This window comes from Panthera onca, chromosome B4 (genome assembly GCF_046562875.1).
Source record: "Panthera onca isolate mPanOnc1 chromosome B4, mPanOnc1 haplotype 2, whole genome shotgun sequence".
Taxonomy (NCBI): Eukaryota; Metazoa; Chordata; class Mammalia; order Carnivora; family Felidae; genus Panthera; species Panthera onca.
Window position 1 is genome coordinate 14,597,871 of NC_138345.1, and position 14,789 is coordinate 14,612,659.

Below are 14,789 nucleotides of genomic sequence, written 5' to 3' on the forward strand. Positions count from 1 at the left end.
TAGCCCATAAATTTTACTGATTGTTTTACTTATCATTTAAATATTTTCTAATTTTCATACTTCTTTTTTGACCCAGGGTTATTTAAAAGATACTGCTTAATTCCCAAATGTTTGTGTTTTGGAAATATATTTTTGTTTTTGGTATTTACTTGAATACAATTTGCATCTGAATATTAGTTGGTATGTTTTCAATCCTTGAATATTATTGAGGGTTTCTTGTTTGCAAATGCATTTTTTTTGGCTTTAATTTTTGATACGTATTTTTTGCTGGTTTTAGACTTCCAGATTAAAGGTTGGCAAACTGTGGCCCATGACCAAATCAGGTCCTTGGCCTTTTTGATATGACTCGTGAACTAAGAATTATTTTAACACTTTTACATGTAAAAGGTAAAAAAGACTATTTGCCATGCATCAAGCATGTTTCAAGCATCTTAAGGGCATGACCTTAGTTACCACAATAAAGCTAAAGGATAGGTTTTGTTCTTCACGTTGGAAATACTGGAGGGGACACTGTTATAGTATAGAATTTGCTATTGCTTCCTGATATTCTATCAAGTCAAGAAAATTTCTTTCCCTTCTGAATGAATGATGAATTCTTTAAAATACCTTCTGTCATCCATGTGAATGATTGTATTAATATAACAAATTAATATACAGAGGTCTCTTTGTATTCCTGGAATAGCCCATATTTGATCTTGATGTGTTAGATACCTAATTTCACCTTTATACATTTGCATATTTTAGGTAGGTGTATGGTATTTTTAAGCTGTCCACTTTTAATCAAATTATACCAACATCAGTGAATGAATTGGATGATGGCTCTTTCTGAAAATTTCATCATCTTTGTTTGGTGCCTTAAACTTTGATAAACATTTTCTTTTACAATGCCTCATCAATCTCCAGGTGATACACACATTTAGCATATTAGCTGTCTTCATCCATTTGGCTGTGTAGCAAAATACCACAGACTTGTATCTGGGAGCTGGGAAGTCTAAGACCAAGGTGCTAGCATGGTTATGTCTCAGCGAGGGTCCTCTTCTGAGTGTCAGACTTCTTGAATGCTCACCTGGTGAAAGGGGCTAGCTAGCTCTGTGAGATTTGTTATAAGGGCACTAATCCCATTCACCAGGCCTCTACCCCCATGATATAATCATCTGTCAAAGTCCCTGCCTCCTAATATCATCACTTTTAGTGGTAAGGATTTTACCAGGAATTTAGGGAGGACACAAACATGCAAATCATAGCATTAGCAGATTATTTAACAGATCACCCCGTGCCTTTTAAGACAAATGCTAATATTAAAACCTTGACTCCCAGATTATTTCTGCATAGATTTAGGATATACTTTTCACCACCATTGTAGCTCTTGCTGGGGCATACTGTAAGAACAGGGCAGTTTCCACCACAATATACGTCCTTTGAGGATAAGGACGATGTTTCTTGTGTTCTTTGTATCATCAGCTCCTACCATAGTATGAGGCAAGTGGCAAAAGCTCATTAAATATTTGTTGAATAGCTGTGGTTTCCATGGCTGGGGAAAGGACAGATTTTACTGCTCATGATTGTCTAGATCTTACCCTGAGTGTTTCTACACTCCTTTCCATAACAACTAAACCTAGAAGAGAAGCAAAATTCTGGTTGCAAGATATTGTCCATTGGTGAGAACACAGCCATGCAACAGTCCTTTTCTGTTGTGAATGCATCATCAGTGGTTCCTATTTCTAACTCTTCATGTTTTGATTAGAGTACGAGATATAGAATGAGCCATTAGACATGTCACCTAGTGGACTTCTTTGGGTGACCTTTATTATTGAAGGCAGATTTTTCAATGTCAAGTCATAAAATGATAAGCATATGGTCTTATTATTAGTTTTCTCTGGAATCGAGTCTCTTTGTATGACAAAAATCTGTTACGAGTATTTTTTTGAGCCAAAGAGTCTCTGCAGTCTATAAATTTAAATCTGATCTTGAATGTAATATATGCCTCCTGTAGACAGAAAAGATGTTCCTATCCACACTGGTACAGTTACTTTGGATTATGATTTTCAGTGTCATATTTTTTTAAATAAAATGTTTTAATTTTCTTTCATCTGAACACTGCAAGCTTTATTTTTAGGACTGAAGATTTAATTCCAACAGGATATGTTTAGAACGCTCATGTACTGGCTTTTTGAAAACATTGAGTTTCATCTTATTATGAAAAGTGTAAACAGGTTATAGCTCAGAAACAGGTGCTAGAACACTCAGCTCTTTGAACTTCACAGGGATGCCTTCCAGCAGTGCACAGCAGACTGTTCACATGTGATTTCAAAAAAACATCTTTCCATCTTTTTACTCCCTTTGTTTGTTAACTGGCAGTATGGGCTGTAAACGCCATTCGTATGTTAAATAAAAAAGCATCCCGTCCTAATTTTGTCAACACATTTCCACAAGAAACCACATGTCAAACTAAGCAAAGGAAATCTTCAAAAGAAAAATTTCACAAACAAAATGTTAATTGTGATTCAGTGCAAGTTTTGTTTGTTTTACATTTAACCAAGCTTACTGAGCGTCTACTATGTGCCACGTACTCTTCAAGGTCTAAGATGAGATTTGTGCATGTGACAGGCAAGATCTCATATCTCGTAGAACTTACATTCTGGAGAATGGAGGTGGGCAACCAAGAAACCAACCAACTAACCAATTAACCAACCAAATCTTTCCAGTGAGAGATAACTGTCATGGAGAAAAGAGCATGCTTTTGGAGAAAGCATGCTTTTGGAGAACTGTCATGGAGAAAAGACCCATGCTTACAGAGTAGGCCAGTAACCCTTGTTACTCTAAAGCATTTAAGAGCAATTTACTAATGTTATGACATTCCACACATGAAAGATGAATATGCATTTCTAAATAGTAAAAACCTTCTACCATGTAGACAAAATAACAGCATCACCATCCTTGATAAAATTAGGAATAATTCCTTAGTGGCATCTGAGAGCCAATCCACATTTAAATTTCCTTTACTGTTTCCCTGGTGTCCTTCACAGTTGTTTGTATGGACATTATTGAATATCGAATCCACGGCCATATGTTGAACCTGAATGTTACAACTTGTAAGTCTCTTTTGATCAGAACAATTTCATGACCTTTTGGTCATGGGCAGTGGCCCCATACCTTCCTAATGGTGTCATTTAACCTTATAACTCTCTATCCCGTATTTCCTATAACCAAGAACTTAGTTCTAAAATTTTGGTAAGATACTACTTAAACAATTTCAGATAGCATGCATCGTAAGTGATGTATACTTCATACTCTATTATATCTGGGAACACATGGTATCTGGTTGTCCTACCGTTACTGAAACTAAAAAATGGCCACCAAATTCGGGATAAGGCAGTATTGTTCCTTCATTGCTCATTAAAATTTCCCTCTGCAGCCAAGAAATAACTTTTGTGGTGTACTTTGACACCATATATACACCCATTTCTCAATCAACCATTTGTGCAGTGGTTTTAAAATCAATTTATAGTCCTTATCTGAATACATAATTTTATCGGACATCGCAAGATGATGACTGTTTTCCTAATTTTATCCTTCCTTTCATGATTATTAACTGACAGCCTTATGTAAAGTAGAGCTTTCTCTCATGAATTGGGGTCATATGGTTACTCTGAAATACAACTCCAGCGGGAAGACAGAGATGCATGCATTTAATTTTCCCTTTGACTTCTAATTTTCAAAGAAAAATTGATTTCATAGCAAAGTAAAAGACAATATTTTGGGCTTTTTTCACCTCTTTGGTCATTGCTACAGATTCATTGATTTTTACTGATTCAATGTTTTGTTTAACATTCAACAATCATATCTTGCTCTTTTCAATGCTCAAAACTGGCATAATTTTGGCCGGTAGAAGATTAAAGCCAGCTCTTGAGCCCTTTCAGTATAACTCCACTGTGGCATTGGTTAGGAAAAGTTTTCATGAAGAGGGTGCAGAAATCACACCCCTACAATAAAAACTGATAAAATAGGCTTCATTAAAAAATATTTGCTCATGAAGATAAAGCATCCTTTCATGGTAAAAACCTTTGGCAGATTGAGTACCGAAGGAACATAAATCAACATAATAAAGGCCAAATATAATGAACCCACAGCTAACATTATAGTCAAAGGAAAGAAAATGGAAGCCTTTTTCTAAGATTAGGAAGAAGGCAAAGATGCCCACACTTATTAACATTGTCCAATATAGTATAAGATGTCCTAGCCAGAGCAATTTATTCAGACAAAGAAATAAAAGGTATCCAAATCAGAAAGGAAAAAGCAAAATTGTCACTATTTGCAGATACATGATTTGATATATAGAAAATCCCAAAGACTGTACTGAAAAACTGTTGGAACTAATAGGCAATTTCAGTAATGTTGGAGGATATAAAATCAGCCCACAGAAACTCATTGCATTTCTATAAACTAACAATGAAGCATTTGAAAAAGAAATAAAAACTATCTTCATCAAAACCATCAAACCAATAAAATACCTAGGAATAAATTTAATGAAGGAAATAAAAGATTTATACAACAAAAATTGCAAGATTTTGAAGCAGGCATCACCTGCTTCAAAATCTTGCAATTTTTGATATATATATATGTGTATACACATATATATATATACACATACATATATATATATACATACACACATACATGTATATATATACACACATGTATATACACACAACATACATACAACATATTATATATAATTTTTGTTATATTTAATTATATATATGATTAATATATATAATTTTTGTTATATATACATATGTGTATATATGTATATGTGTGTATATGTACATGTACATGTACATGTATATGTGTGTACATGTATATGTATATGTATATGTATATGTATATGTATATGTATAATTCCACCATTAGAAAGAAGGATATCCTGCCATTGGGACAATACGGATGAACCTTGAACATATTAGGCTGAGATAAGCCAGACAGAGAAAGAGAAGTACTATATGACATCACTTAAAAATGGAATTGAAAAAAGCCAAACTATAAAAATAGAACATAACATGATAGTTACCAGGGTTTGAGAGTGTAGAAGATAGGACAGATGTTTAATGGCACAAACTTGCAACAAGAAGTAAGTAAGCCTTAGAGATCCAATGCAAAATATACTGCATATAGACAACAACACTGTAATCAAACTTGCTAAGAGACTAGAACTAAATGATTTCAATGACTAAAAAGAAAGGATAATTATATAATGTGATAGAGAAGCTAATTATTGTTGCAATGGCAATCACATTATAATATGTAATGTGTCAAATTCAACAAGCTGTATAGCTTAAATTGATATTGTGTTATATGTTAATGTATTTCAGTAAAAATACTAAAAAAGAGAGATAGAATAAAATCTTGCTCTTCCTAAGACTTTATTAATAAAATGTAAATACATTTATTAAGTGGATGTACTGTATTTTTATAAATAAAGTTTTATTAGGACACAGAACACAATAAACTCACCATTTAGGAGTGTCTCTGGTTGCTTTCCTGCTCCAATGATAGAGTTGAGTAAGGCTTGACATAGATTTTATGTTTCCCAAACCTAAAATGTTTACTATCTGCATTTTTGTTGAAAAAATTGCTGACCCCTCATTGAGACCCTAAAATTTAAAAGTTCAAGCTGTAAGATCTTTTTTGTTTGATGTTGTCCCAAGGGATCATCTTGTTTTCTCAACCAAACTATTACCTGCTGCTTAACAGGAGGAATGCTGTCTTACATTTCATCTGCATTAAAAAAAATTTTTTTTTAACATTTATTTATTTTCGAGAGACAGAGCATGAGTGGGGGAGGGGCAGAGAGAGAAGGAGACGTAGAATCCGAAGCAGGCTCCAGGCTCTGAGCTGTCAGCACAGAGCCTGACGCCGGGCTCGAACCCACGAACTGTGAGATCATGACCTGAGCTGAAGTTGGTCGCTTTACGGACTGAGCCCCGCAGGCGCCCCTGGATTTTTTTTTTTTATATATATATATAATGGCTAAGCACATAGTTGAGAATACAGCAGGTGCTCTGTAAATACTTGATTGGTTAATCTACTGAAATTGTACTCTGATAGAAGTTTTTGTTTTCTTTGTTTTTCACAAAGAATATATATTAATCCAAAGGAATAAAGTGTCTAGATACATGTGTATATTCAGTGCACTGGAATAATGTGTGAATGCACGGGGATTCGGTGTTCTGAGAGAAATAGATTTTTCTGTACCCTTATTACATTACAGAGATGACCCTACATTTCTACCCATTCCACAAGTTTGTCTTTTAGAAGAAACTAATTTCTTCCACCAACTCACTGAAATTATTCAGTGTTAATCGTAACACAGCTAGGTAATATAAGACGGCTTTAGTCTCCTATGAACTCTCTGTGCCAGAAAAGCCCCTAAATTGGCAGGGGGAAACAGTGAGATTCAAAGTCTGTGGTTTTCAAGGGCTTTTGTTCAGGATGACATTAACAGAAATTGAAAAAAGATCCATAGTGGAATAAGCAATAAAAATCAGTGCTCAATAAAAAATAAAGAAGACCTTCACTGGGCATAAACAGAAAGAATTTACTGCAAGTATAGCAGCTATGATTCACTTTAAAAAATCCATTTTTACTGGGGCCCCTGGGTGGCTCAGTCAGTCAAACGGCCAACTTTGGCTCAGGTCATGATCTCGTGGTTCATGAGTTGGAGCCCCGCGTCCGGCTCTGTGCTGATAGCTCAGAGCCTGGAGCCTGCTTCCGATTCTGTGTCTCCCTCTCTCTCTGCCCCTCCCCTGCTCGCAGTCTCTCTCTCTGTCTCTCAAAAATAAATAAACATAAAAAAAATCCATTTTACTTGTGTGTAGAAAGATCACTGGACTTATGTAATTAATTTTGCAAAAATTCAATGCAATGTAAGACTGTGCCTCTTTGCAGTGATAATGTTGGGAGAAATTGGGCTTATCTGTATGGGCTCTTCTATATCCAGTGGCTTATATTTCTTGTCGTTTTGTTTGGCCAGATTGGCAGCCCATCATCCATGGATGGATGGATGGTGAGGGTGTTTCCACATGTTGCCTATTGTCAACAGTGCTGCAATGGACATATGACCAGAGGAGTACTAATAACTCTTTGAGATCTTGAATTCAATTGTTTTGGATACATGCTCAGAAGTGGGCTTGCTGGATCATCTAGTAAGTAGCTCTATTTTTATTTTTATTTTTTTGAGGAATTATCATACTGTTTTCCATAGTGGCTGTATCATTTTGTAGTCTTCCCAAGAGTATGCAAGAATTCCAATTACCCACATCTTTGCAGATACTTATCATTTGCTCTCTTGATTATTCTGTATTGCATACTTAAAATTTGTTAAGAGGGTGAGACCCATGTGAAGTGTTCTTATCACAACAAAATTACATAAAGTGATGGCCAAAAGTGGGTGTCTATCGCTGTGTTGGTATTTGTTTCACATGCGTATTACCATTGATGTTTGGCTCTGTTCCAATCAGTTGAGATTCAATTTTTGAAACAGTCTGCATAAGAATTCTATAGGACTAAAATCTATTAAATGAATACATTTTCTGTGCAACAAGCAAATTATTTCTTAGGCTATTGTTCGTAAATAATGGAGCACTGTGAAATGAATACTTAGAGAAATATGGACCTATGAAAATAATGCACCATTTGCACAAGTTTATGCAGTTAGAATTTACTATAACTGTAAATTACTTCAAGATTGACTGCAGTATTCTATAAATTTAATGGTGGATAATGTGGCAAGCAGTCCATTAACAAAACAAAATAGAAGCACTAAGTATTTTCATCTACTTTCCCTAAGTTAGAATTACAAAACATTTTTTTGCCACAGTAAAGATTTTGTAGACATTCTGACATATTTTATAATTCTCAACATTTCTGTAAAATTAAACCCGAGTGCTACACATATCTTTATGCACTCACATATATGTATGTGTATACGTGTGTGTGTGTGTGTGTGTGTGTGTGTGTGTGTCTGTGTGTGTTTACATATATATGCATGTCATGCTAAAAGTTCTTAGATTACAAAGAGCCTCTTTTTCTTTTTTAAAATGTTGGTTTATAAGTCTTGAACCTTAGAAAACCAAAATGGATCAGGGTTTTTGTGCCCTGGGACTACAGCTCCTGGGTTAGTTCCGTTTTGATGAAACCTGTCATTGATAAAAGAGAGTTCAAGCTTCTCTAAACCAATTAAAATGTTTTTGCCTCAGGAGGTAAATAAAAGCACATGATAGAACGAAAGCAGAGTGGAGAGTGGTAATCAGTATAGTAGCTCAGTATTGAACAATATTGAACACCATAACAATAACACCTAATAAATCATTCTGAAAGGTACATTGGATGTATTTTTTTCAAGGACAAATAAAATATACTCATGAGGATCAAAAGAATGCCTGTGTGACTTTTATGGTCTATTTTAGAAAGTATTGACTATTTTTTCTAAAGTAAACTTTAAATTCCTTTAATATACGAATCATTCCTCAAAGTATTTGACAGCTGTCATATTATGCTTAGATACATTATGAACTGAGATGTAAATCAATTAAGTGACTTGTGTAAATCTATTTGGAAGCCTTATTTAAATTATTTAAAAGACTTTATGTTATAACAAATATTTGTACTACTTTTTACCACAAAAGATGTTTTAGTGTTTAATGCAAAGTTTAGCTATTATTAATTTCTCTTTTAAGAATGTTTTTCATTTAGTTCGAGAAACTGGAACTATTAAAATTATTTTTGTGATAAAATTAACTCTAATGTTTTGCTTCTATCTTTTATTACTGCTTTTTTTATTCTCTATGGCATAATAATTATAAAGCCACAATTAGAAGATAATGAATTTGAGTGAGAATATGAACACAGTTTTTAAGAAACACATTTGTTTGGGTCATCCAAGCATTGATCTATTGTGTCTTCCATTTATCTATTCTTCTATCTATTCATCTAATATTTTCAGCCCTCGTTATCTCAGCATTTATATTTTCCTGGCAAATGACTTTGATGACAGAAACAGGAGCAGAAGTCTACAGCACTTTGGAAGAAAACACATGGTACACACGTTAGTTAATTTATTTCATGTTTGTAAGTAACATACCTACTTGAAAGCAATTGTCTTCTTAACCAGATACGGAGATATTTAGCACTGTTATTTAAAGAAAACTGGTTAAAACCTCAGTAGCAGTTTTCTCTAACAGATTTTTATAAATATTTTGGTATGAATAATTCAGTACAGAACTAGCTCTGTAACTTGGTATAGTCATGTAATTTCACTTGCATTTCTATTTCAGTGAATTATATATTTGTGCTCTGATATTTGCCCATTTTTCTATTTAGATATACTTTTTGTCTTACTGATAGGAGTGCAGTGTATGTTAAAGAAAGTAACGCTTTGTCATCTATAGTGCAAATATGTAGTTTTTTAAATCATGATTTCATATATACATCAGTTTAGTTCTTTATGTGGTCAGATTTATTAATTAGTATTTATAAATTCATCTTTTATTGTTATTTTTGGTATTATGCTTCAAAAATGTTTTCTCACAATGTACAAATTTACATGTTATCTTAGTCTAATAAAGTATAAGTTCAATTTTTACATTTAATGCTTTGATTTCCTGGAAATAATGCCGGTACTTTATGCCAGGTAGGGTGCCCTCTTAATTTTTTATAATTTGGTCTTCCAATTGTCCTAAAGTGTGGGAGACAATTAGGTTTGTAGAAAAATTGCCAAGATAGTATAAAGTTCCCATATGCCCCACATTAAGGTCCCCCCATAATTTCTATTGATGGTGCACTTCTTACAACTAATGAACCAATATTGATATATTATTATTATACATTCTTATGTATTATTACATACTTTTTAAAGAAACTATCTTGCTAATTTCAGTTTACAAAAAAATGTCTGTTTTTAAAAATAGGAATGGATTTTATCCATTCATCAGTTGATGGACATTTAGGCTCTTTCCATAATTTGGCTATTGTTGAGAGTGCTGCTATAAACATTGGGGTACAAGTGCCCCTATGCATCAGTACTCCTGTATCCCTTGGGTAAATTCCTAGCAGTGCTATTGCTGGGTCATAGGGTAGGTCTATTTTTAATTTTCTGAGGAACCTCCACACTGCTTTCCAGAGCGGCTGCACCACATTGCATTCCCACCAACAGTGCAAGAGGGTTCCCGTTTCTCCACATCCTCTCCAGCATCTATAGTCTCCTGATTTGTTCATTTTGGCCACTCTGACTGGCGTGAGGTGATATCTGAGTGTGGTTTTGATTTGTATTTCCCTGATGAGGTTAGAGTGGGAGAGAGCCAAAGCATAAGAGACTGTTAAAAACTGAGAACAAACTGAGGGTTGATGGGGGGTGGGAGGGAGGTGAGGGTGGGTGATGGGTATTGAGGAGGGCACCTTTTGGGATGAGCACTGGGTGTTGTATGGAAACCAATTTGACAATAAACTTCATATATTGAAAAAAAAAAAGAAAGACAAACAAAAAAAAATAGGAATGGATTTTGCCTTTTATCTATTGGTTAGCAACATCTATTAGATTGATCTTCTTATTCTTCTCCACATGCTTAATTATATTAATATATTTCATAGTATTAAAATTTCCTTGCATTATGATACTAGTCCTGCCTAACTATGGTGTGTGTGTGTGTGTGTGTGTGTGTGTGTGCGTGTGTGTGTGTACACATACACGTCTTCCTGTATTTGCTAACATTTTACTTAAGTTTTTGTATATTTATTCACAGATGATGTTTATTTCTTGTTTCTACCCTTACCTGATTTTTTTTTAAATACCACAGACTGGGTGGCTTACAAGCAGCAGAAATTCATTACTTATAATTATGCAGGCTGGGAAGTCTAAGATCAAGTCACCTGCAGATTCAGTGTTTGATGATGATCTGGTTCTTGGTTCAGATAAATCCACTTTCAGGAGTTTTAGGAAGATGGCAGATGAAGGAGGATCCTGAGCTCACCTCATCCCATGGACAGACCAAGATAACAACTGCATTTATGCAACTAACTCTGACAATAAGCTGAAGAATGGCAAAACAGAATTTCCACAACGAATCATAGAATGAAGGCCACATAGAAATGGGTAGGAATGGCGGAGACACATTTGGGAGCCAAATTCCCTGTGCAACTAGCCCAAACTAGAGGGACACTAAGCACAGAGAAGCAGGAGGATCAGACCCCACACCAGACACCCCTAGCACTGGGGACTTGGACCACAAAGACAAGTTTCCCTAACATCTGGCTTTGAAAACCAGTGGGGCTTACCCTAGAAGCTTTAAAAATCAGTAGGGCTTAACTCTGGGAGAGTTGGAAGGTGACAGGAAATTGAGCCTCTGCCCTCAGAAAGCCCACCAACTAAATAGCTCAGCTAAGATACAGCACAGAAGCTCAAGTTTGAAAAGGATTTGGAGTATATGTGAAGGTAGATCTATTGACTAATCTTAGAACTTCTGCCAGAAAGGCAGGGATCTGTAGGAGATTTCTCCAAAAACAAAGTGCTGATGGGCACCATTTTCTTCCTCTTTCCCGCCTAGATAGCCAGACGTTTGAAAGAACCAGTGCTAACACTCCTCATCTACTTTCCTAGCACTGTGTGCCCTGTCCCAGAGTTCCCTTGCAAACCTGCCCCATCCAACCCACCCACCTTGGCAGACCAGACATCAATCCCAAGTGGCTCCGGCAGGAGGGTATATGCAGCTCACCCACAGGACACTGTTAGAATGCCTGGTTCTGGTGACAGGGAAGACTGTGCTACAGTATATCACAAGATCTCTGCTACACAGAGCCACTAAATTTAAGATGAGAAAACATAGATGACCTACTTAATACCTAAAAATTCAGAGAGTTGGATAAACTGAAAGACAGAGATATGTGTCCCAAATGAAAAAATAAGATAAGATGACAGTAGAAAAAGCTAAATGAAATGCAGATAAGGAATATGCTTCATAAAAAATTCAAAGTAATGGTCATAAAGATACTCACCAGAACTTAAGTAAAAAGTAGATGAACTCAGTAAGAACTTCAACAAAGAGATATAAAATATAAATTAAAGCTTCAGTCAGGGCTGAAAAATTCAATAACTGAAATATTTTATTTCAGTTATTGAGGGAATCAATACCAGATTAAAGGATGCAGAGAAACAAATCAGCAATCTGTAAGACAGGGTAGAGGAACATAACCAAGCTGAACAGCAAAAGGAAAAAGGCTAATAAATAGGCTAAGAATAGGTCAAGGTAACTCTGTGATATTATTAAGCATAAAAAATTCATATTATAGAGATCCCAGAATAAGAGAGATAGAAAGGGACAGAAAACTTATCTGAAGAAATAATAGCTGAAAACATTCATAGCTGGGGAAGCAAAGAGACATCCAGGTCCAGAAAGCACAGAGATTCCCAAACAAGTTGAGCCCAAGAAGGTCTGTGTCAAGACATATAATAATTAAAATGTCAAAAATTAAAGATAGAGAATTGTGAAACCAGCGAGGAGAAGCAAAAAGTTACATACAAGGGAAACCTCACAAGGCTACCAGTTGATTTTTTAAGCAGAAACTTTGCAGACCAGAAGGAAGTGGCATGATATATTCAAAGAACTGAAAGGAAAAAAAAACCCTACAATTGAGAATACCTACTTGGCAAAGTTATCATTCAAAATCGAAAGAGAGATAAAGGGTTTTCCAGACAAAAAAGAGTTAAAGGATTTCATCAACACAAACATACTTAGAAAATGTTAAAGGTAATTCTTTAGAATTAAGAAAGAAAAGGTTATAACTAGAAGTGAGAAAATTATGAAAGAAAAAAAAATCACAGTAAAAGTAAACATATAGTAAAAGTAGTAGGTGAATCACTTATGAAGACAGTATGGAGGTTAAAATACTCAAATCAATTACATATACAAAAATAAAGAAACGGGGGCGCCTGGGTGGCGCAGTCGGTTAAGCGTCCGACTTCAGCCAGGTCATGATCTCGCGGTCCGTGAGTTCGAGCCCCGCATCAGGCTCTGGGCTGATGATGGCTCGGAGCCTGGAGCCTGTTTCCGATTCTGTGTCTCCCTCTCTCTCTGCCCCTCCCCCGTTCATGCTCTGTCTTTCTCTGTCCCAAAAATATATAAAAAAAAAAAACGTTGAAAAAAAAAATAAATAAATAAAGAAACGTATATGACATCAGATACATAAAATGTGGAGGAGGAGTAAAAATTTAGTGTTTTTAGAATGTGTTTGAACTAAGCAACCATCAGCTTCATACAGACTGCTATACACATGAGATGCTATATATGAATACCATGGTAACCACATATAAAAAAATCTGTAATAGAAACATAAGAAAATAAAAAGTGAGGAATCTCAATCTCAGCATAAACATATAAAGAAACCCTTTAAAACACAGGGAAGAAAGAGAAGAAAGGAATGGAGAAGAATTTTAAAAACAACTAGAAAACAACAAATGAAATGCAAAGTACACATCTAAATTAATTACTTTAAAGGTAAATGGACTAAATTCTCCAATATAAAGACATAGAATGAGAGAGTGGATAAAAAACCAAGACCTATCTATACGCTGTCTGCAAGACACTCATTTCAGACCTAAAGGTACATACACACTGAAAGTTAAGGGATTATGTATGTATATATATATATATACACACACACACACACACACACACACACACACACACACCAGACAAAATAGACTTTAAAACAAAGACTGTAGTAAAAGATAAGAAGAGTATTATATAATGACTAATGCATAGAAGCACCTTGGGACATAAAGATAATATTAATAGACATAAAGGGAAAAATTGACAGCAGTACAATAATAGGGGAATTTAGTACCTCACAAATATCAACAGATGATTCAGACAGAAAATCAACAAGGAGACAGTAGCTTTGAATGACACATTAGACCAGAGATTATTCAACAGAGATATACAGAACCATCTATCCCAAAAGAACAGAAAACATATTATTTTCAAGTGCAATTAGGACATTCTCCAGGGAAGATCATATATTAGGTCACAAAAGAAGTCTCAATAAGCTTAAGAACATCAAAACCACAACATGATGAAACTAGATCTTAATTATAAGAAAAAAAACTGGAAAAAACACAAACACATGGGGGCCAAATAACATGTTACTAATCAACCAATGGATTATGAAGAAATCAAAAAGGAAATTAAAAAAATTTTTTTGGTTTATTTTTGAGAAAGAGGGAGAGACAGAATGCAAGTGGGGAGAGGCAGAGAGAGAGGGAGACACAGAATCCAAAACAGGCCCAGGCTCTGAGCTGTCAGCACAGAGCTTGATGTGGGGCTAGAACCCATAAATCACGAGATCATGACCTGAGCCAAAGTCTGACACTTAACCGACTGAGCCACCCAGGCAACCCATCAAAAAGAAAACTAAAAAAAAAACACATGGCAACAAATGAAAATGAAAACACAATGGTCCAAAATATTTGGGACACAGCAAAAGCAGTTCCAAGAGGAAAGTTTATAGGAATACAGACCTACCCCAGGAAGCAAGAAAAATCTATAACAAACAACCTAAACTTACACCTTAAGGAGCTTGAAAGACAAGAACAAAGCCCAAAGCTAGTAGAAGGAAGGAAGTAATAAAAATAAATAAAATAGATATGAAAATAAATGAAGTAAATGAAAAAGAGACTAAAGCTGGTTCTTTGAAAAGAAAAACAAAATTGATAAAGCTTTGATAATACTGATCAAGAAAAA